We start from the raw sequence: 21,489 nt of genomic DNA, 5'->3' as shown, positions 1-21,489 counted from the left end.
AAGTCTTGAAAAGTCGCTTTTCCCTAGACTTGAGAAGTCGCTTGTCACAAGTCTTGAGAAGTCGCATGTCTCAAGTCTTTAGTAGTCACTTGTCCCAAGTCTTGAGAAGTCACCTGTCCCAAGTCTTCAGAAGTCGCTTGTCCGATTTCTTGAGAAGTCACTTGTGCCAAGTCTTGAGAATTCATTTGTCCCAAGTCTTTAGAAGTCACTTGTCCCAAGCCTTGAGATGTCACTTGACCCAAGACTTGAGAAGTCAATTGTCCCAAGCCTTAAGAAGTCACTTGTCCCAAGTGTTGAGACGTCAGTTGTCCCAAGTCTTGAGAAGTCACTTGTCCCAAGTATTGAGAAGTGAATTGTACCAAGCTTTGAGAAGTCACTTGTCCCAAGTCTTCAGAAGTCACATGTCCCAAGTCTTGAGAAGCCGCTTGGACCAAGCCTTGAGAAGTCGCTTGTCCAAAGCCTTGAGAAGTCGCTTGTCCCAAGTCTTGAGAAGTCGCTTATCCCAAGTCTTGAGAAGTCGCATGTCTCAAGTCTTTAGTAGTCACTTGTCCCAAGTCTTGAGAAGTCACCTGTCCCAAGTCTTCAGAAGTCGCTTGTCCGATTTCTTGAGAAGTCACTTGTGCCAAGTCTTGAGAATTCATTTGTCCCAAGTCTTTAGAAGTCACTTGTCCCAAGCCTTGAGATGTCACTTGACCCAAGACTTGAGAAGTCAATTGTCCCAAGCCTTAAGAAGTCACTTGTCCCAAGTCTTGAGAAGTCACTTGTCCCATGTCTTGAGAAGTGCGTGTCCCAAGTCTTGAGAAGTCACTTGTCACAAGTCTTGAGAAGTCACTTGTCCCAAGTCTTGAGAAGTCACTTGTCCCAAGTCTTGAGAAGTCACTTGTCCCAAGCCTTGAGAAGTCACTTGTCCCAAGCCTTAAGAAGTCACTTGTCCTAAGCCTTGAGAAGTCACTTGTCCTAAGCCTTGAGAAGTCACTTGTACAAAGCTATGAGAAGTCACTTGTCCCAAGCCTTGAGAAGTCACTTGTCCCAAGTCTTGAGAAGTCACTTGTCCCAAGCCTTGAGAAGTCTCTTGTCCCAAGCCTTGAGAAGTTACTTGTCCCATGACTTGAGAAGTCACTTGTCCCAAGCCTTGAGAAGTCACTTGTACGAAGCCTTGAGAAGTCACTTGTCCCAAGCCTTGAGAAGACACCTTTCCCAAGCCTTGAGAAGATACCTGTCCCAAGAATTTGAGAAGTCACTTGTCCCAAGCCTTGAGAAGTCACTTGTCCCAAGCCTTGAGAGGTCACATGTCCCAAGCTGCGTAGGCAGGTTGGTGGGAACAACGAGGCAAGAAGCAACAGGGTGAGATAGAGGCTGTCTCCGGCAGAGACACCATGTGGCATTCACCGAGACTGGCATGCTTCTCTTGAGGAGACGTTTGAAGAAAATAGAAAATTTTCAAAATTTTCGAAAAATAAAAAATGCTGAAAATTGTCTGAAAAGCGCACAAAACCAAAATTTTTTGAAAAATTCTGAATTCTAAAATTTGTCAAAAATTTCGAAAAATTTTGGTTTTCTTCGCGTTTCACGCCATTTGCAGACATTTTTAATTTTTTTAAAATTTCGACAATATTTGAAAATTTTCAAAGGGGTATCCCTTTGAGAATTTTCAATTTTTTCTAAAATTTTCGAAAAATGGAAAAACGTGGGAAATCACCCAAAAAGCGCACAAAACTAAGAATTTTTGAAAATTTTCAACTTTTAATTTTCTTTTGAATTTTCCGAAAATTTTTGGTTTTGTGCGCATTTCAGGGAGTTTGCAGCGTCTTTCGATTTTTCAAAAAAATTAAAATTTTCAAAATTCCACCACCTCATGAGTCGCGGAACCGGACTCTCGGACTGTTTCTGATGTAAAAAGTCATTTGTCCCAAGTCTTGAGAAGTCACTTGTCCCAAGTCTTGAGAATTCACTTGTCCCAAGCCTTGAGAAGACACCTGTCCCAAGCCTTGAGAAGTCACTTGTCCCAAGCATTGAGAAGTCACTTGTCCCAAGCCTCGTGTAGTCACTTGTACCAAGCCTTGAGAAGTCAAATGTCCCAAGCCTTGAGAAGACACTTGTCCCAAGCCTTGAGAAGTCACTAGTCCCAAGCCTTGAGAAGTCACTTGTCCCAAGTCTTGAGAAGTCACTTGTCACAAGTCTTGAGATGTCACTTGTCCCAAGTCTTGAGAAATTTCAATTTTTTCTAAAATTTTCGAAAAATCGAAAAACGTGAGAAATCGCCCAAATAGCGCACAAAACTAAGAATTTTTGAAAATTTTCAACTTTTAATTTTCTTTTGAATTTTCCGAAAATTTTTGGTTTTGTGCGCATTTCAGAGCGTTTGCAGCGATTTTCGATTTTTCGAAAAATTTAAAATTTTTCAAAATTCCACCACCTCATGAGTCGCGGAACCGGACTCTCTTGGACTGTTTCTGATGTAAAAGTCACTTGTCCCAAGTCTTGAGAAGTCACTTGTACCAAGACTTGAAAAGTCACTTGTCCCATGTCTTGAGAAATGCGTGTTCCAAGTCTTGAGAAGTCATTTTCCCAAGCCTTGAGAAATCATTTGTCCCTAGCATTGAGAAGTCACTTGTCCCAAGCATTGAGAAGTCACTTGTCCCGAGCCTTGAGAAGTCACTTGTCCCAAGCCTTGAGAAGACACCTTTCCCAAGCCTTGAAAAGACACCTGTCCCAAGTCTTGAGAAGTCACTTGTCTTAAGCCTTGAGAAGTCACTTGTCTTAAGCATTGAGAAGTCACTTGTCCCAAGCCTTGAGAAGTCACTTGTCCCAAGCCTTGAGAAGTCACTTGTCCCAAGCCTTGAGAGGTCACTTGTCCCAAGCTGCGTAGGCCGGTTGGTGGGAACAACGAGGCAAGAATCAACAGGGTGAGATAGAGGCTGTCTCCGGCAGAGATACCATGTGGCATTCACCGAGAATGGCATGCATTTCTTGAGGAGATGTTTGAAGAAAATAGAAAATTTTCAAAATTTTCGAAAAATAAAAAATGCTGGAAATTGTCTGAAAAGCGCACAAAACCAAAATTTTTTGAAAAATTCTGAATTCAACATTTTTGAAAAAAATTTCGAAATTTTTTAGTTTTCTTCGCGTTTCACGCCATTTGCAGACATTTGTAATTTTTTTAAAATTTCGACAATTTTTGAAATTTCAAATTTTCCGAAAATTTTCGAAAAATCGAAAAACGTGGGAAATCGACCAAAAAGCGCACAAAACTAAGAATTTTTGAAAATTTTCTACTTTTAATTTTCTTTCGAATTTTCCGAAAATTTTTGGTTTTGTGCGCATTTCAGAGAGTTTGCAGCGTTTTTCGATTTTTCGAAAAATTGAAAAATTTTCAAAATTCCACCACCTCATGAGTCGCGGAACCGTACTCTCTCGGACTGTTTCTGATGTAAAAGTCATTTGTCCCAAGTCTTGAGAAGTCACTTGTCCCAAGTCTTGAGAAGTCACTTGTCCCAAGCCTTGAGAAGACACCTTTCCCAAGCCTTGAAAAGACACCTGTCCCAAGTCTTGAGAAGTCACTTGTCTTAAGCCTTGAGAAGTCACTTGTCCCAAGTCTTGAGAAGTCACTTGTCCCAAGCCTTGAGTAGACACCTGTCCCAATCCTTGAGAAGACAACTGTCCCAAGCCTTGAGAAGTCACTTGTCCCAAGCCTTGAGAAGTCACTTGTCCCAAGCCTTGAGAAATTACTTGTCCCAAGTCTTGAGAAGTCACTTGTCACAAGTCTTGAGATGTCACTTGTCTCAGGTCTTGAGAAATTTCAATTTTTCCGAAAATTTTCGAAAAATCGAAAAACGTGGGAATTCGCCCGAAAAGCGCACAAAACTAAGAATTTTTGAAAATTTTCAACTTTTAATTTTCTTTCGAATTTTCCGAAAATTTTTGGTTTTGTGTGCATTTCAGAGCGTTTGCAGCGTTTTTCGGTTTTTCGAAAAATTTAAAATTTTTCAAAATTCCACCACCTCATGAGTCGCGGAACCAGACTCTCTCGGACTGTTTCTGATGTAAAAGTCACTTGTCCCAAGTCTTGAGAAGTCACTTGTCCCAAGTCTTGAGAAGTGACTTGTCCCATGTCTTGAGAAGTGCGTGTCCCAAGTCTTGAGAAGTCACTTGTCACAAGTCTTGAGAAGTCACTTGTCCCAAGTCTTGAGAATTCACTTGTCCCAAGCCTTGAGAAGTCAATTGTTTCAAGCCTTGAGAAGTCACTTGTCCTAAGCCTTGAGAAGTCACTTTTACCAAGCTTTGAGAAGTCACTTGTCCCAAGCGTTGAGAAGTCACTTGTCCCAAGTCTGGAGAAGTCACTTGTCCCAAGTCTTGAGAAGTCACTTGTCCCAAGATTGAGAAGTCACTTGTCCCAAGCCTTGAGAAGTCACTTGTCCCAAGACTTCAGAAGTCACTTGTCCCAAGCCTTGAGAAGTCACTTGTACCAAGCCTTGAGGAGTCACTTGTCCCAAGCCTTGAGTAGACACCTGTCCCAATCCTTGAGAAGACACCTGTCCCAAGCCTTGAGAAGTCACTTGTCCCAAGCCTTGAGAAGTCACTTGTTCCAAGCCTTGAGAGGTCACTTGTCCCAAGCCAAGTTTGGTGGGTTGGCCGGTTGGTGGGAACAACGAGGCAAGAATCAACAGGGTGAGATAGAGGCTGTCTCCGGCAGAGATACCATGTGGCATTCACCGAGAATGGCATGCATTTCTTGAGATGTTTGAAGAAAATAGAAAATTTTCAAAATTTTCGAAAAATAAAAAATGCTGGAAATTGTCTGAAAAGCGCACAAAACCAAAATTGTTTGAAAAATTCTGAATTCAACATTTTTGAAAAAAATTTCGAAATTTTTTAGTTTTCTTCGCGTTTCACGCCATTTGCAGCCATTTGTAATTTTTTTAAAATTTCGACAATTTTTGAAATTTCAAATTTTCCGAAAATTTTCGAAAAATCGAAAAACGTGGGAAATCGACCAAAAAGCGCACAAAACTAAGAATTTTTGAAAATTTTCTACTTTTAATTTTCTTTCGAATTTTCCGAAGATTTTTGGTTTTGTGCGCATTTCAGAGAGTTTGCAGCGTTTTTCGATTTTTCGAAAAATTGAAAAATTTTCAAAATTCCACCACCTCATGAGTCGCGGAACCGTACTCTCTCGGACTGTTTCTGATGTAAAAGTCATTTGTCCCAAGTCTTGAGAAGTCACTTGTCCCAAGTCTTGAGAAGTCACTTGTCCCAAGCCCTGAGAAGACACCTTTCCCAAGCCTTGAAAAGACACCTGTCCCAAGTCTTGAGAAGTCACTTGTCTTAAGCCTTGAGAAGTCACTTGTCCCAAGCCTTGAGAAGTCACTTGTCCCAAGCCTTGAGTAGACACCTGTCCCAATCCTTGAGAAGACAACTGTCCCAAGCCTTGAGAAGTCACTTGTCCCAAGCCTTGAGAAGTCACTTGTCCCAAGCCTTGAGAAATTACTTGTCCCAAGTCTTGAGAAGTCACTTGTCACAAGTCTTGAGATGTCACTTGTCTCAGGTCTTGAGAAATTTCAATTTTTCCGAAAATTTTCGAAAAATCGAAAAACGTGGGAATTCGCCCGAAAAGCGCACAAAACTAAGAATTTTTGAAAATTTTCAACTTTTAATTTTCTTTCGAATTTTCCGAAAATTTTTGGTTTTGTGTGCATTTCAGAGCGTTTGCAGCGTTTTTCGGTTTTTCGAAAAATTTAAAATTTTTCAAAATTCCACCACCTCATGAGTCGCGGAACCAGACTCTCTCGGACTGTTTCTGATGTAAAAGTCACTTGTCCCAAGTCTTGAGAAGTCACTTGTCCCAAGTCTTGAGAAGTGACTTGTCCCATGTCTTGAGAAGTGCGTGTCCCAAGTCTTGAGAAGTCACTTGTCACAAGTCTTGAGAAGTCACTTGTCCCAAGTCTTGAGAATTCACTTGTCCCAAGCCTTGAGAAGTCAATTGTTTCAAGCCTTGAGAAGTCACTTGTCCTAAGCCTTGAGAAGTCACTTGTACCAAGCTTTGAGAAGTCACTTGTCCCAAGCTTTGAGAAGTCACTTGTCCCAAGTCTGGAGAAGTCACTTGTCCCAAGTCTTGAGAAGTCACTTGTCCCAAGCCTTGAGAAGTCACTTGTCCCAAGCCTTGAGAAGTCACTTGTCCCAAGACTTCAGAAGTCACTTGTCCCAAGCCTTGAGAAGTCACTTGTACCAAGCCTTGAGGAGTCACTTGTCCCAAGCCTTGAGTAGACACCTGTCCCAATCCTTGAGAAGACACCTGTCCCAAGCCTTGAGAAGTCACTTGTCCCAAGCCTTGAGAAGTCACTTGTTCCAAGCCGTGAGAGGTCACTTGTCCCAAGCCAAGTTTGGTGGGTTGGCCGGTTGGTGGGAACAACGAGGCAAGAATCAACAGGGGGAGATAGAGGCTGTCTCCGGCAGAGATACCATGTGGCATTCACCGAGAATGGCATGCATTTCTTGAGATGTTTGAAGAAAATAGAAAATTTTCAAAATTTTCGAAAAATAAAAAATGCTGGAAATTGTCTGAAAAGGGCACAAAACCAAAATTGTTTGAAAAATTCTGAATTCAACATTTTTGAAAAAAATTTCGAAATTTTTTAGTTTTCTTCGCGTTTCACGCCATTTGCAGCCATTTGTAATTTTTTTAAAATTTCGACAATTTTTGAAATTTCAAATTTTCCGAAAATTTTCGAAAAATCGAAAAACGTGGGAAATCGACCAAAAAGCGCACAAAACTAAGAATTTTTGAAAATTTTCTACTTTTAATTTTCTTTCGAATTTTCCGAAAATTTTTGGTTTTGTGCGCATTTCAGAGAGTTTGCAGCGTTTTTCGATTTTTCGAAAAATTGAAAAATTTCAAAATTCCACCACCTCATGAGTCGCGGAACCAGACTCTCGGACTGTTTCTGATGTAAAAGTCACTTGTCCCAAGTCTTGAGAAGTCACTTGTCCCAAGTCTTGAGAAGTGACTTGTCCCATGTCTTGAGAAGTGCGTGTCCCAAGTCTTGAGAAGTCACTTGTCACAAGTCTTGAGAAGTCACTTGTCCCAAGTCTTGAGAATTCACTTGTCCCAAGCCTTGAGAAGTCAATTGTTTCAAGCCTTGAGAAGTCACTTGTCCTAAGCCTTGAGAAGTCACTTGTACCAAGCTTTGAGAAGTCACTTGTCCCAAGCTTTGAGAAGTCACTTGTCCCAAGTCTGGAGAAGTCACTTGTCCCAAGTCTTGAGAAGTCACTTGTCCCAAGCCTTGAGAAGTCACTTGTCCCAAGCCTTGAGAAGTCACTTGTCCCAAGACTTCAGAAGTCACTTGTCCCAAGCCTTGAGAAGTCACTTGTACCAAGCCTTGAGGAGTCACTTGTCCCAAGCCTTGAGTAGACACCTGTCCCAATCCTTGAGAAGACACCTGTCCCAAGCCTTGAGAAGTCACTTGTCCCAAGCCTTGAGAAGTCACTTGTTCCAAGCCTTGAGAGGTCACTTGTCCCAAGCCAAGTTTGGTGGGTTGGCCGGTTTGTGGGAACAACGAGGCAAGAATCAACAGGGTGAGATAGAGGCTGTCTCCGGCAGAGATACCATGTGGCATTCACCGAGAATGGCATGCATTTCTTGAGATGTTTGAAGAAAATAGAAAATTTTCAAAATTTTCGAAAAATAAAAAATGCTGGAAATTGTCTGAAAAGCGCACAAAACCAAAATTGTTTGAAAAATTCTGAATTCAACATTTTTGAAAAAAATTTCGAAATTTTTTAGTTTTCTTCGCGTTTCACGCCATTTGCAGCCATTTGTAATTTTTTTAAAATTTCGACAATTTTTGAAATTTCAAATTTTCCGAAAATTTTCGAAAAATCGAAAAACGTGGGAAATCGACCAAAAAGCGCACAAAACTAAGAATTTTTGAAAATTTTCTACTTTTAATTTTCTTTCGAATTTTCCGAAGATTTTTGGTTTTGTGCGCATTTCAGAGAGTTTGCAGCGTTTTTCGATTTTTCGAAAAATTGAAAAATTTTCAAAATTCCACCACCTCATGAGTCGCGGAACCGTACTCTCTCGGACTGTTTCTGATGTAAAAGTCATTTGTCCCAAGTCTTGAGAAGTCACTTGTCCCAAGTCTTGAGAAGTCACTTGTCCCAAGCCTTGAGAAGACACCTTTCCCAAGCCTTGAAAAGACACCTGTCCCAAGTCTTGAGAAGTCACTTGTCTTAAGCCTTGAGAAGTCACTTGTCCCAAGCCTTGTTAAGTCACTTGTCCCAAGCCTTGAGTAGACACCTGTCCCAATCCTTGAGAAGACAACTGTCCCAAGCCTTGAGAAGTCACTTGTCCCAAGCCTTGAGAAGTCACTTGTCCCAAGCCTTGAGAAATTACTTGTCCCAAGTCTTGAGAAGTCACTTGTCACAAGTCTTGAGATGTCACTTGTCTCAGGTCTTGAGAAATTTCAATTTTTCCGAAAATTTTCGAAAAATCGAAAAACGTGGGAATTCGCCCGAAAAGCGCACAAAACTAAGAATTTTTGAAAATTTTCAACTTTTAATTTTCTTTCGAATTTTCCGAAAATTTTTGGTTTTGTGTGCATTTCAGAGCGTTTGCAGCGTTTTTCGGTTTTTCGAAAAATTTAAAATTTTTCAAAATTCCACCACCTCATGAGTCGCGGAACCGGACTCTCTCGGACTGTTTCTGATGTAAAAGTCACTTGTCCCAAGTCTTGAGAAGTCACTTGTCCCAAGTCTTGAGAAGTGACTTGTCCCATGTCTTGAGAAGTGCGTGTCCCATGTCTTGAGAAGTCACTTGTCACAAGTCTTGAGAAGTCACTTGTCCCAAGTCTTGAGAAGTCACTTGTCCCAAGCCTTGAGAAGTCAATTGTTTCAAGCCTTGAGAAGTCACTTGTCCTAAGCCTTGAGAAGTCACTTGTACCAAGCTTTGAGAAGTCACTTGTCCCAAGCTTTGAGAAGTCACTTGTCCCAAGTCTGGAGAAGTCACTTGTCCCAAGTCTTGAGAAGTCACTTGTCCCAAGCCTTGAGAAGTCACTTGTCCCAAGCCTTGAGAAGTCACTTGTCCCAAGACTTCAGAAGTCACTTGTCCCAAGCCTTGAGAAGTCACTTGTACCAAGCCTTGAGGAGTCACTTGTCCCAAGCCTTGAGTAGACACCTGTCCCAATCCTTGAGAAGACACCTGTCCCAAGCCTTGAGAAGTCACTTGTCCCAAGCCTTGAGAAGTCACTTGTTCCAAGCCTTGAGAGGTCACTTGTCCCAAGCCAAGTTTGGTGGGTTGGCCGGTTGGTGGGAACAACGAGGCAAGAATCAACAGGGTGAGATAGAGGCTGTCTCCGGCAGAGATACCATGTGGCATTCACCGAGAATGACATGCATTTCTTGAGATGTTTGAAGAAAATAGAAAATTTTCAAAATTTTCGAAAAATAAAAAATGCTGGAAATTGTCTGAAAAGCGCACAAAACCAAAATTTTTTGAAAAATTCTGAATTCAACATTTTTGAAAAAAATTTCGAAATTTCTTAGTTTTCTTCGCGTTTCACGCCATTTGCAGCCATTTGTAATTTTTTTAAAATTTCGACAATTTTTGAAATTTCAAATTCTCCGAAAATTTTCGAAAAATCGAAAAACGTGGGAAATCGACCTAAAAGCGCACAAAACTAAGAATTTTTGAAAACTTTCTACTTTTAATTTTCTTTCGAATTTTCCGAAAATTTTTGGTTTTGTGTGCATTTCAGAGCGTTTGCAGCGTTTTTCGGTTTTTCGAAAAATTTAAAATTTTTCAAAATTCCACCACCTCATGAGTCGCGGAACCGGACTCTCTCGGACTGTTTCTGAGGTAAAAGTCACTTGTCCCAAGTCTTGAGAAGTCACTTGTCCCAAGTCTTGAGAAGTCACTTGTCCCAAGCCTTGAGAAGTCACTTGTCCCATGTGTTGAAAAGTGCGTGTCCCAAGTCTTGAGAAGTCACTTGTCCCAAGTCTTGAGAAGTCACTTGTCCCAAGTCTTGAGAAGTCACTTGTCCCAAGCCTTGAGAAGTCAATTGTCCCAAGCCTTGAGAAGTCACTTTTCCCAAGCCTTGAGAAGTCACTTGTCCTAAGCCTTGAGAATTCACTTGTACCAAGCTTTGAGAAGTCACTTGTCCCAAGCTTTGAGAAGTCACTTGTCCCAAGCCTTGAGAAGTCACTTGTCCCAAGCCTTGAGAAGTCACTTGTCCCAAGCCTTGAGAAGTCAATTGTCCCAAGCCTTGAGAAGTCACTTGTCCCAAGCCTTGAGAAGTCACTTGTCCTAAGCCTTGAGAAGTCACTTGTACCAAGCTTTGAGAAGTCACTTGTCCCAAGCTTTGAGAAGTCACTTGTCCCAAGCCTTGAGAAGTCACTTGTCCCAAGCCTTGAGAAGTCACTTGTCCTAAGCCTTGAGAATTCACTTGTACCAAGCCTTGAGGTGGCACTTGTCTCAAGCCTTGAGAAATCACTTGTGTCAAGCCTTGAGAAGTCAGTTGTCCCAAGTCTTGAGAAGTCACTTGTCCCAAGTCTTGAGAAGTCACTTGTCCGAAGCCTTGAGAAGTCACTTGTCCCAAGCCTTGAGAAGTCACTTGTCCTAAGCCTTGAGAAGCCACTTGTACCAAGCCTTGAGAAGTCACTTGTCCCAAGCCTTGAGAAGTCATTTGTCCCAAGCCGTGAGAAGTCACTTGTCCCAAGTCTTGAGAAGTCACATGCCCCAAGCATTGAGAAGTCACTTGTCTCAAGCCTTGAGAAGTCACCTGTCAGAAGCCTTGAGAAGTCACTTGTCCCAAGCCTTGAGAAGTCACTTGTCCCAAGTCTTGAGAAGTCACTTGTCCCAAGTCTTGAGAAGTCACTTGTCCCATTCTTGAGAAGTCACTTGTCCCAAGCCTTGAGAAGTCACTTGTCCCAAGCCTGAGAAGTCACTTGTCCGAAGCCTTGAGAAGTCACTTGTCCGAAGCCTTGAGAAGTCACTTTTACTAAGCCTTGAGAAGTCACTTGTCCCAAGCCTTGAGAAGACACCTGTCCCAAGCCTTGAGAAGTCACCTGTCCCAAGCCTTGAGAAGTCACTTGTCCCAAGTCTTGAGAAGTCACTTGTCCCAAGCCTTGAGAAGTCACTTGTCCCAAGCCTTGAGAAGTGACTTGTCCCAAGCCTTGAGAATTCACTTGTACCAAGCCTTGACAAGTCACTTGTCCCAAGCTTTGAGAAGTCACTTGTCCCAAGCCTTGAGAAGTCACTTGTCCCAAGTCTTGAGAAGTCACTAGTCCCAAGCCTTGAGAAGTCACTTGTCCCAAGCCTTGAGAAGTCACTTGTCCCAAGCCTTGAGAAGTCAATTGTCCCAAGCCTTGAGAAGTCACTTGTACCAAGCCTTGAGAAGTCACTTGTCCCAAGCCTTGAGAAGACACCTGTCCCAAGCCTTGAGAAAATACCTGTCCCAAGCCTTGAGAAGTCACTTTCCCAAGCCTTGAGAAGTCACTTTCCCAAGCCTTGAGAAGTCACTTGTCCCAAGCCTTGAGAAGTCACTTGTCCCAAGCTGTGTAGGCCGGTTGGTGGGAAAAACGAGGTAAGAATCAACACGGTGAGATAGAGGCTGTCTCCGGCAGAGACACCATGTGGCATTCACCGAGACTGGCATGCATCTCTTGAGATGTTTAAAGAAAATAGAAAATTTTCAAAATTTTCGATAAATAAAAAATGCTGAAAATTGTCTGAAAAGCGCTCATAACCAAAATGTTTTGAAAAATTCTGAATTCAAAATTTTTGTCAAAAATTTCAAAATTTTTTAGTTTTCTTCGCGTTTCACGCCATTTGCAGCCATTTTTATTTTTTTTAAAATTTCGACAATTTTTGAAAATTTTCAAAGGGGTACCTTTATGAGAAATTTCAATTTTTCCAAAAATTTTCGAAAAATCGAAAAACGTGGGAAATCGCCCAAAAAGCGAACAAAACTAAGAATTTTTGAAAATTTTGAACTATTAATTTTCTTTCGAAATTTCCGAAAATTTTTGGTTTTGTGCGCATTTCAGAGAGTTTGCAGCGTTTTTCGATTTTTCGAAAAATTTAAAAATTTTCAAAATTCCACCACATCATGAGTCGCGGAACTGGACTCTTTCGGACTGTTTCTGATGTAAAAGTCATTTGTCCCAAGTCTTGAGAAGTTACTTGTCCCAAGTCTTGAGAAGTCACTTGTCCCAAGCCTTGAGAAGACACCTGTCCCAAGCCTTGAGAAGTCACCTGTCCCAAGCCTTGAGAAGTCACTTGTTCCAAGCCTTGAGAAGTCACTTGTCCCAAGCCTTGAGAAGTCACTTGTCCCAAGCCTTGAGAAGTCACTTGTCCCAAGCCTTGAGAAGTTACTTGTACCAAGCCTTGAGAAGTCACTTGTCCCAAGCTTTGAGAAGTCACTTGTCCCAAGCCTTGAGAAGTCACTTGTCCCAAGTCTTGAGAAGTCACTTGTCCCAAGCCTTGAGAAGTCACTTGTACCAAGCCTTGAGAAGTCAATTGTTCCAAGCCTTGAGAAGACACCTGTCCCAAGCCTTTAGAAAATACCTGTCCCTAGCCTTGAGAAGTCACTTGTCCCAAGCCTAGAGAAGTCACTTGTCCCAAGCCTTGAGATGTCAAATGTCCCAAGCTGCGTAGGCCGGTTGGTGGGAAAAACGAGGCAAGAATCAACAGGGTGAGATAGAGGCTGTCTCCGGCAGACACCATATGGCATTCACCGAGACTGGCATGCATCTCTTGAGATGTTTGAAGAAAATAGAAAATTATCGAAAAATAAAAAATGGTGGAAATTGTCTGAAAAGCGCACAAAACCAATTTTTTTTTGAAAAATTCTGAATTCAAAATTTTTGTCAAAAATTTCGAAACTTTGTTTTCTTCGCGTTTCACGGCATTTGCAGCCATTTTTAATTTTTTAAAATTTCGACAGTTTTTGAAAATTTACAAAGGGGTACTCCTTTGAGAAATTTCAATTTTTCCAAAAATTTTCGAAAAATCGAAAAACGTGGGAAATGAACCAAAAAGCGCACAAAACTAAGAATTTTTGAAAATTTTAAACTTTTAATTTTCTTTCGAATTTTCCGAAATTTTTTGGTTTTGTGCGCATTTCAGAGAGTTTGCAGCGTTTTTCGTTTTTAAGAAAAATTTAAAAATTTTCAAAATTCCACCACCTCATGAGTCGCGGAACCGTACTCTCTCGGACTGTTTCTGATGTCAAAGTCATTTGTCCCAAGTCTTGAGAAGTCACTTGTCCCAAGTCATGAGAAGTCACTTGTCCCAAGCCTTGAGAAGACACCTGTCCCAAGACTTGAGAAGACACCTGTCCCAAGCCTTGAGAAGTCACTTGTCCCAAGCATTGAGAAGTCACTTGTCCCAAGCCTCGAGTAGTCACTTGTCCCAAGCCTTGAGAAGTCACATGTCCCAAGCCTTGAGAAGTCACTTGTCCCAAGACTTGAAAAGTCACTTGTCCCAAGCCTTGAGAAGTCACTTGTCCGAAGTCTTGAGAAGTCACTTGTTCCAAGTCTTGAGAAGTCATTTTCCCAAGCCTTGAGAAGTCATTTGTCCCTAGCATTGAGAAGTCGATTGTCCCAAGCATTGAGAAGTCACTTGTCCCGAGCCTTGAGAAGTCACTTGTCCCAAGCCTTGAGAAGACACCTTTCCCAAGCCTTGAAAAGACACCTGTCCCAAGTCTGGAGATATCTCTTGTCTCAAGTCTAGAGAAGTCGCTTGTCCCAAGTCTTGGGAAGTGTGTATACCAAGTCTTGAGAACTCACTTGTCCCAAGTCTTGAGAATTCACTTGTCCCAAGACTTGAAAAGTGCGTGTCCCAAGTCTTGAGAAGTCACTTGTTCCAAGTCTTGAGAAGTCACTTGTCCCAAGTCTTGAAAAGTCACATGTTCCAAATCTTGAGAAGTGCGTGTCCCAAGTCTTGAGAAGTGACTTGTTCCAAGTCTTGAGAAGTCACATGTCCCAAGTCTTCAAAAGTCAGTTGGCGCAAGATTTGAGAAGTGTGTGTCCCAAGTCTTCAGAAGTCACATGTCCCAATTCTTAAGACGTCAGTTGTCCCAAGTTTTAAGAAGTACGTGTCCCAAGTCTTGAGAAGTTACTTGTCCCAAGCCATGAGAAAACACTTGTCCCAAGTCTTGAGAAGTGCGTGTCCCAAGTCTTGTGAAGTCACTTGTCCCAAGTCTTGAGAAGTCACTTTTCCCAAGTCTTGAGAAGTGTGTGTCGCAAGTCTTGAGAAGTGCGTGTCCCAAGTCTTGAGAAGTCACTTGTCCCAAGTCTTGAAAAGTCTCTTGTCCCAAATCTTGAGAAGTCTCTTGTCCCAAGTCTTGAGAAGTGTGTGTCCCAAGTCTTGAGAAAGCACTTGTCCCAAGTCTTGAGAAGTCACTTGTCCCAAGTCTTGAGAAGTGCGTGCCCCAAGTCTTGAGAAGTCTCTTGTCCCAAGTCTTAAGAAGTCACTTGTCCGAAGTCTTGAGAAGTGCGTGTCCCAAGACTTGAGAAGTCACTTGTCCCAAGTTTTGAGAAGTGCGTGTCCCAAGTGACTTCTCAAGACTTGGGAAAATTGACTTCTCAAGACTTGGGACACTTACTTCTCAAGATTTGGGACAAGTGCTTTCTCAAGACTTGGGTCAAGTGACTTCTCAAGACTTGGGGCACGCACTTCTCAAGACTTGGGACAAGTGACTTCTCAAGACTTGGGACAAGTGCTTTCTCAAGACTTGGGACACAAACTTCTCAAGACTTAGGACACGCACTTCTCAAGACTTGGGACAAGTGACTTCTCAAGACTTGTGACAAGTGACTTCTCCAGACTTAGGCCACGCAATTCTCAAGACTTGGGACAAGTGACTTCTCAAGCCTTGGGACAAGTGACTTCTCAAGACTTGGGACAAGTGACTTCTCAAGACTTGGGACACGCACTTCTCAAGACTTGGGACAAGTGACTTCTCAAGACTTGGGACACGCACTTTTCAAGTCTTGGGACAAGTGACTTCTCAAGACTTGGGACAAGTGACTTCTCAAGACTTCGGACACGCACTTCTCAAGACTTGGGACAAGTGACTCCTCTGGACTTGGGACACGCACTTCTCAATACTTGGGACAAGTGACTTCTCAAGACTTGGGGCTCGCACTTCTCAAGACTTGGGACAAGTGACTTCTCAAGACTTGGGACAAGTGACTTCTCAAGATTTGGGACAAGTGACTTCTCAAGACTTGGGAAAAGTGACTTCTCAAGACTTTGGACACGCACTTCTCAAGACTTGGGACAAGTGACTTCTCAAGATTTGGGACAAGTGACTTCTCAAGACTTGGGACAAGCGACTTCTCAAGACTCGTTACAAGTGACTTCTCAAGACTTGGGACACGCACTTCTCAAGACTTGGGACAAGTGACTTCTCAAGACTTGGGACACGCACTTCTCAAGTCCTGGGACAAGTGATTTCTCAAGGCTTGGGACTCGCACTTCTCAAGACTTGGGACAAGTAACTTCTCAAGGCTTGGGACACGCACTTCTCAAGTCTTAGGACACGTGACTTCACAAGATTTGGGACAAGTGACTTATCAAGACTTGGGACAAGGACTTCCCAAGACTTGGGGCAAGTGACTTCTCAAGACTTTGGACACGCACTTCTCAAGACTTGAGACAAGTGACTTCTTAAGACTTGGGACCCGCACTTCTCAAGACTTGTGACAAGTGACTTCTCAAGACTTGGGGCACGCACTTCTCAAGACTTGGGACATGTGACTTCTCAAGACTTGAGACAAGTGACTTCTCAAGACTTGGGACACGCACTTCTCAAGACTTGAGACAAGTGACTTCTCAAGGCTTGAGACAAGTGACTTCTCAAGACTTGGGACACGCACTTCTCAAGACTTGGGACAAGTGACTTCTCAAGACTTGGGACACGCACTTCTCAAGACTTAGTACAAGTGACTTGTCAAGACTTGGGACAAGTGACTTTTCAAGACTTGGGACAAGTGACTTCTCAAAACTTGGGACACGCACTTCTCAAGACTTGGGACAAGTGACATCTCAAGACTTGTGACAAGTGACTTCTCCAGACTTAGACCACGCAATTCTCAAGACTTGGGACAAGTGACTTCTCAAGCCTTGGGACAAGTGACTTCTCAAGACTTGGGACAAGTGACTTCTCAAGACTTGGGACATGCACTTCTCAAGACTTGGGACAAGTGACTTCTCAAGACTTGGGACACGCACTTCTCAAGACTTGGGACAAGTGACTTCTCAAGACTTGGGACAAGTGACTTCTCAAGACTTGGGACACGCACTTCTCAAGACTTGGGACAAGTGACTTCTCAAGACTTGGGACAAGCGACTTCTCAAAACTTGGGACAAGTGACTTCTCAAGACTTGGGACACGCACTTCTCAAGACTTGGGACACGCACTTCTCAAGACTTGGGAGAAGTGACTTCTCAAAACTTGGGACAAGTGACTTCTCAAGCCTTGAGAAAAGTGACTTCTCAAGACTTTGGACACCCACTTCTCAAGACTTGAGACAAGTGACTTCTCAAGACTTGGGACAAGTGACTTCTCAAGACTTGGGACACGCACTTCTCAAGACTTGGGACAAGTGACTTCTCAAGACTTGGGACAAGTGACTTCTCAAGACTTGAAACACGCACTTCTCAAGGCTTGGGACACGCACTTCTCAAGACTTGGGACAAGTTACTTCTCAAGACTTGCGATAAGTGACTTCTCAAGACTTGGGACAAGTGACTTCTCAAGACTTGGGACAAGTGACTTCTAAAGACTTGGGACACGCACTTCTCAAGACTTGGGACACGCACTTCTCAAGACTTGGGACAAGTGACTTCTCAAGACTTGGGACAAGTGACTTCGCAAGACTTTGGAAAAGTGACTTCTCAAGACTTTGGACACGCACTTCTCAAGACTTGGGACAAGTGACTTCTCAAGACTTGGGACACGCACTTCTCAATACTTGTGACAAGTGACTTCTCAATACTTGGTACAAGTGACTTCTCAAGACTTGGGACACGCACTTCTGAAGACTTGGGACAAGTGACTTCTCAAGACTTGGGACACGCACTTCTCAAGACTTGGGACACGTGACTTCTGAAGACTTGGGACAAGTGACTTCTCAAGACTTGGGACAAGTGACTTCTCAAGACTTGGGACACGCACTTCTCAAGACTTGCGACAAGTGACTTCTCAAGACTTGGGACACGCACTTCTCAAGACTTGGGACGAGTGTCTTCTCAATACTTGGGATGAGTGACTTCTCACGACTTGGGACTTGTCAAGACTTGGGACGAGTGACTACTCAAGACTTGGGACAACTGACTTTTCAAGACTTGGGACTATTGACTTTTCAAGACGTGGGACAAGTGACTTCTTAAGACTTGGGTCAAGTGACTTCTCAAGACTTGGGACGAGTGACTTCTCAAGACTTGGGACGAGTGACTTCTCAAGACTTGGGACGATTGACTTCCAAGTCTTGAGAAGTCACTCGTCCCAACTCTTGAGAAGTCGCATGTCCCAAGTCTTGAGAACTCACTTGTCCCAAGTCGTGAGAAGTCACTTGTCCCAAGTCTTGAGAAGTCGCATGTCCCAAGGCTTGGGAAGTCACTTGTCCCTAGTCTTGAGAAGTCACTTGTCCAAAGTCTTGAGGATTCGCATGTCCCAAGTCTTGAAAAGTCGCTTGTCCGAAGTCTTGAGAAGACGCATATCCCAAGTCTTGAGAAGTCACTTTTCCCAAGTCTAGAGAAGTCACTTGTCCCAAGTCCTGAGTAGTCGCATGCTCCAAGTCGTGAGAAGTCGCAAATCTAATTTCCAGCATTTTTTGATTTTTGGAAAATTTTCAAAACTCCCCCCAAGAAATGCCTGCCAGCCTCGGTGAATGCCTCACCCTGTTTCTGCCGGACTCGGCCTCTCTCACCCCGTTGTCGTCTGCCTCGGTGTCTGCAGCAACCGGCCTCTGCAGGTCTCGTTGTGGCAACCGTGTCTCTGCCCGTCTCGGACTCTGCCTTACGTGGTTTCTGCCGCGAGTAGGCTTTTCAGAGACGGAACGTCAAGGACCATATGAGGCAATGATCGCGTTCGTCAGAGACACAGTACATGAGATACAGTCCGAGGGCGACCGGTTCTGCAAGGCATCAGGTGGGGAGAATTTTGAAATAAATTTTGAAAAAGTTGAAAGTTTTTTGAAAATCACAAAATGCTGGAAATTGTCCAAGACAAAGAATTTTTGTAAAATTCCACCTTAAATTTTTTTCAAATTTTTTTGGTTTTGTGTGCTTTTCGGACAAATTCTAGCATTTCTTGATTATTCGAAAATTTTCAAAACTCTCTCCAAGAGATGCATGCCAGCCTCGGTGAATGCTTCACTCTGTCTCTGCCGGACTCGGCCTCTCTCTCACCTGGTTGCCGTCTGCAGCAACCGGCCTCTACAGGACTCGTTGTGTGAACCGTGTCTCTGCCTTACGTGGTCTGCCGCAACTGAGCTTTTCAGAGACGGCACGTCGAGGACCGTGTGAGGCACAGACCGCGTTCGTCAGAGACGCAGTACATCAGAAACAGTCCGACAGAGACCAGGTCTGCAAGGCATCAGGTGGGGAGAATTTTGAAAAATTTGAAAATTTTCGCAAAATCAAAATTGCTGAAAATTGTCCAAAAAGTGCACAAAACAAAAGAAATTTGAAAAATTCCACCTTAATTTTTTTTTGGTTTTGTGCGCTTTTCAGACAATTTCCAGCATTTTTTCATTTTTCGAAATTTTTGAAAATTTTTAAAAAATTTCAAAACTCTCCCCAAGTGATGATTGTCAGACTCGGTATATGCATCAGCATGTCTGCCGGTCTCGGCATCTACCTCACCCGGTTGCGACCTGACTGTCTCGACTGGCCTCGGTCTGATATACCGTGTGTATGGCTGCCCCAATCTGACTCACCATCTCTCTCGGTCTCTGCCGCACCCGAGCTATGCATACGGCACGTCAGAGGCCGTCATACAGAGACCGGTTCGTGCAGAGACCGAGATAGGAACAGACCGCGTTAGTCAGAAACGCAGTATATCTGAGACGGTCCGACAGAGACTGGTTCTCCAAGGCATTCGGTGGGGAGAATTTTGAAAAAGATTGAAATTTTTGAAAATTTGCCAAAAATCAAAAAATGCGGGAAATTGTCCAAAAAGCGCACAAAACAAAAATATTTTGAAAACGTTCACATTCAATTTTTTTTTGAAAAACCTCAAAAAAATTTGGTTTTGTGCGCTTTTTAGAAAACTTTCAGCATTTTTTGATTTTTCGAAAATTTTGAACATTTTTTCAAAACTCTCCCCAAGTGATGACTTTTCAGACTTAGTGAATGCCTCACAATGTCTCTGCCAGTCTCGGCCTCTATCTCACCCGGTTGCTGCTTGACTCTGTGTCTGCATCGACTGGCCTCGGCAGGACTCGGTCTCTGATGTGCCGTATGTCTGCCTGTCTCGATATCTGACTCACCATCTCTCTCGGTCTCTGCCTTATGTGTTGTCTGCCGCTCCCGGGCTATGCATAAGGCACATCAGAGACCGTCATACAAAGACCAATTCGTGCAGAGACCGAGTTAGGCACAGACCGCGTTTGTCAGAGACAGTACGTCAGAGACGGTCCGACAGAGACAGGTTCTCCAAAGCATCTGGTGGGGAGAAGTTTGAAAATTTGAAATTGTCCAAAATGCGCACAAAACAAAAAAATTGAAAAATTTCACATTCAAATTTTTTTTTCAAATATTTCAAAAATATTTGGTTTGTGCGCTTTTTAGACAATATCCAGAATTTTGTAATTTTTTGAAAATTTTGAAAATTTTTTCAACTCTCTCCCCAAGTGATGACTGTCAGACTCAGTGAATGTCTCACTCTGTTTCTGCCAGTCTCAGGCTCTATCTCACCCGGTTCCCACCAGACTCGGTGTCTGCCTCGACCGGCCTTGGCCTCTGACCGTGTCTCTGCCGTCTCCGTCTCTGACACCCATTCTCTGCCAGTCTTGATCTCTGCCTTGCGTGTCTGTCGCACCCGGGCTTTGCAGAGACGGCATGTCACCGGTTGGTGCAGAGAACGAGTCAGGCACAGACTGCGTTCGTCAGAGACACAGTATGTCAGAGACGGTCCGACAGAGACAGGTTCTCCAAGGCATCTGGTGGGGAGAATTTTGAAAAAATAATAATTAAAAACTTGAAAATTTTCAAAAAATCAAAAAATGCTGGAAATATTTAAAAAAGCGCACAAAACAAAAAATGAAAAACTTCACAAAATCCAAAAATTTTCAAATGAAAAGCGAAAATAACTAAAATTTTTAGAAAATTTCATAAAAATTTTTGAAGTCGGAATTTTTTAATTTCTTTACTTTTGTGTGCTTTTTGGACATTTTACTAAATCTTTTGATCTTTCGAAAAATTACAAAAATTTAAAAGTTATTTCAAAATTCTCCCAACACGATCGCTGCAAGAAGCGGTCTCTTCCGCACCATCTCTGACGGACCGGGTCTATACTGCACTCGGTATCTGCACCAATCGTTCTCTCTATGACTCGATCTCTGCCATGCCGTCTCTGCAATAACCTGGTTCGACAGAGACCGCGTGAGGCACAGTCTGAGTCAACCAGAGACCGCGTGAGGCACAGTCTGAGTCAACCAGAGACCGTGTGAGGCAGAGACCGACACCAGCAGTGACCGTGTGAAGCACTGTCCGAGTCAAGCATAAAGACTGTGAAGCAAAGACCAGGTCAAGCAGAGCTCTGGTGATTCACACACCTTGTCAAGCAGAGGCGGATGAGGCACTGACCAATATCGGCAGATGGGTTGAGGCAGAGACAGTCTGGCAGATAGCAGTGACCGTGTCTGATAGAGACCAGATATGATAGGAGTAGTGTAGAGGCAATTATTAAATTTTTTTATTGGAATTTTTCAAATTTTTCGAAAAATAAAAAATGCTGCAAAATGTCCGAATGGCGCACAATACCAAAAAAATTCGAAAAATTCGTAAAAAAATTTGAAATCAGAATTTTTAATTTGTTTAGTTTTGTGTGCTTTTTGGACATTTTCCAGCATTTTTTGATTTTTCGAAAATTTTGAAATTTTTTTCAAAATTTTCCCTAACTGTAGCCTACCAGAAACGGTCTCTACGGGACTTTGTCTCTACCACACTAGGTGTCTGCTTCACCCGGTCTCCTTATCCAGTGTCTACCTCACCCGGCCTCTGCCGGACCCGGTCTTTGCAGATACGGTCATACAGAGACATGTTCACACAGATCATTTGGTAAGTGTAACTTAGCTAATACTACACAAAGGAATCGATATTTAGGACATCTGGCTTTTGTAGAATGATTTCATACAACAAACTTGTACTCCTCATTTTGTGGAAATAATAATGTTCCTGAGAAAGGAAGTGAACAAGAATTTTGAATAAAATACATTTTGCCATCTGATAAATAGGCAAGATAAAATGGATGCATGGAA

At 42.8% G+C, this 21,489-nt stretch overlaps 1 protein-coding gene across 2 annotated transcripts in view; it reads left to right on the top strand.

Moving 5' to 3' along the window:
- The window catches only part of Atx-1 (Ataxin 1), a 71,785-nt gene that overhangs the window by 47,862 nt on the left and 2,434 nt on the right, over positions 1–21,489 (top strand). The gene's annotated exons all lie outside the window — the stretch shown is intronic.

Source organism: Zootermopsis nevadensis, unplaced genomic scaffold, assembly GCF_977971745.1.
Source record: "Zootermopsis nevadensis isolate Lab colony 2312 unplaced genomic scaffold, Znev_1.0 Znev_ptg000021l, whole genome shotgun sequence".
NCBI classification, from domain to species: domain Eukaryota; kingdom Metazoa; phylum Arthropoda; class Insecta; order Blattodea; family Termopsidae; genus Zootermopsis; species Zootermopsis nevadensis.
The sequence above is the reverse complement of the archived record's forward strand: the minus strand, read 5'-3'. Positions and strand labels throughout refer to the sequence as shown.